The 2452-nt window shown below is 38.1% G+C and overlaps 1 non-coding gene across 1 annotated transcript; it reads right to left on the bottom strand.

The window, feature by feature from the left end:
* Positions 1–1204: 1204 nt before the first annotated feature.
* On the bottom strand, positions 1205–1312 carry LOC130949490 (small nucleolar RNA R71). The gene has a single exon (XR_009073397.1). It is a non-coding gene; the product is annotated as a small nucleolar RNA R71 (small nucleolar RNA).
* Between the last annotated feature and the right edge of the window lie 1140 nt (positions 1313–2452).

The raw sequence follows: 2452 nt of genomic DNA, 5'->3' as shown, positions 1-2452 counted from the left end.
AAGTTTTTCAAAATCAAATCTTTTTCAAATCATATCTTTTCAATCAAATGTTTTCAAAATTAATTTCTTTCCTTTTTCAAAGATACTTACTAACAATTAATGATTTGATTGAAACATCACAAGATTGTTACCTTTTCTGTTGAGAAAGGTTTAAATGTTTCAAATCATATCTTTTCTTGTTAGGCAAGTCATTAATTTTTAAAATCAAATCTTTTTTTTAAATTTTTTTTAAATCAAATCTTTTTAAAATGTTTTCAAATCATATCTTTTCATCACATCTTTTTAAAACCAATCATATCTTCTCAACCACATCTTTTTCAAAATAAGTCTTCAATCAAATCTTTTTAATTTCTAATTTCAAAATCTTTTTCAAAAATCACTTGGTTTCTTTTCCACTTTGATTTTCGAAAATCAATTAATGTTTTTCAAAAATGTTTTCAAAATATTTTAATTAATTTTCGAAAATCTTCTTCCCCTCTTCCCACATCCTTCTATTTATGGAGTACCACTCCTTCTCAATGCACAATTCGAACCTTATCTAAGTAAAGTTCGAATTCTTCTTCTCCTTCTTCTTTCTATTTCTCTTTTCCTCTGACACCTCAAGGAATCTCTATACTGTGACATAGAGGATTCCATATCTTCTTGTTCTCTTCTCTTTCATATGAGCAGGAGCAGAGACAAAGGCATTCTTGTTGAAGCTGACCCTGAACCTGAAAGGACCTTGAAGAGAAAGCTAAGAGAAGCCAAAGCACAACTCTCTTCAGAGGACCTGACCGAATTCTTCAAAGAAGAAGAACTCATGGCAGCCGAAAATAACAACAATACTAACAATGCAAGGAAGGTGCTGGGTGACTTTACTGCACCTACTCCTGATTTTTATGGGAGAAGCATCTCTATCCCTGCCATTGGAGCAAACAACTTTGAGCTTAAACCTCAATTAGTTTCTCTAATGCAACAGAATTGCAAGTTCCATGGACTTCCAATGGAAGATCCTCATCAGTTCTTAGCTGAATTCTTGCAAATCTGTGACACAGTCAAGACTAATGGGGTAGACCCTGAGGTCTATAGACTGATGCTATTCCCTTTTGCTGTAAGAGACAGAGCTAGGATATGGTTGGACTCTCAACCTAAAGAAAGCCTGGATTCTTGGGAAAAGCTAGTCAATGCCTTCTTGGCAAAGTTCTTTCCACCACAAAGATGAAGTAAGCTTAGAGTGGAAGTCCAAACCTTCAGGCAGAAGGATGGAGAATCCCTCTATGAAGCTTGGGAAAGATACAAACAATTGATCAGAAAATGTCCTTCTGACATGCTTTCTGAATGGAGCATCATAGGTATTTTCTATGATGGTCTCTCTGAACTGTCCAAGATGTCTTTGGATAGCTCTGCTGGAGGATCTCTTCATCTGAAGAAGACGCCTACAGAGGCTCAAGAGCTCATTGAAATGGTTGCAAATAACCAATTCATGTACACTTCTGAGAGAAATCCTGTGAACAATGGGACAAGTCAGAAGAAAGGAGTTCTTGAGATTGATACTCTGAACGCCATTTTGGCTCAGAACAAGATATTGACTCAACAAGTCAATTTGATTTCTCAAAGTCTGTCTGGAATGCAAAATGCACCAAGCAGTACTAAGGAGGCTTCATCTGAGGAAGAAGCCTATGATCCTGAGAACCCTTCAATGGAAGAGGTGAATTACCTAGGAGAACCCTATGGTAACACCTATAATTCTTCATGGAGAAATCACCCAAATCTCTCATGGAAGAATCAAGAGAGACCTCAACAAGGTTTCAATAATAATGGTGGAAGAAACAGGTTTAGCAATGGCAAACCTTTTCCATCATCTTCTCAGCAACAGACAGAGAATCCTAAGCAGAACCCCTCTGACTTAGCAACCATGGTCTCTAATCTAATTAAAACCACTCAAAGTTTCATGAATGAAACAAGGTCCTCCATTAGGAATTTGGAAGGACAAGTGGGACAGCTAAGCAAGAAAGTTACTGAACTCCCTCCAAGTACTCTCCCAAGCAACACAGAAGAAAATCCAAAAGAAGAGTGCAAAGCCATAAACATGGCCGAATTTGGAGAGGAAGGAGAGGAAGTGGACGCCACTGAGGAAGGCCTCAATGGGCGTGCACTAGCCTCAACTGAGTTCCCCAATGAGGAACCATGGGAATCTGAGGCTCAAAATGAGACCATAGAGATTCCATTGGACTTACTTCTGCCATTCATGAGCTCTGATGAGTATTCTTCCTCTGAAGAGGATGAGTATGTCACTGAAGAGCAAGTTGCTAAATACCTTGAGGCAATCATGAAGCTAAATGACAAGTTATTTGGAAATGAGACTTGGGAGAATGAACCTCCTTTGCTCACCAAAGAGCTAGATGACTTGTCTAGGCAGAAATTACCTCAAAAGAGACAAGATCCTGGGAAGTTTTCCATACCTTGTACCATA

The sequence above is a fragment of the Arachis stenosperma genome, chromosome 1 (genome assembly GCF_014773155.1).
Source record: "Arachis stenosperma cultivar V10309 chromosome 1, arast.V10309.gnm1.PFL2, whole genome shotgun sequence".
NCBI classification, from domain to species: Eukaryota; Viridiplantae; Streptophyta; class Magnoliopsida; order Fabales; family Fabaceae; genus Arachis; species Arachis stenosperma.
Note: the sequence above shows the minus strand (reverse complement) of the source record. Positions and strands in the feature narration are given on the sequence as shown.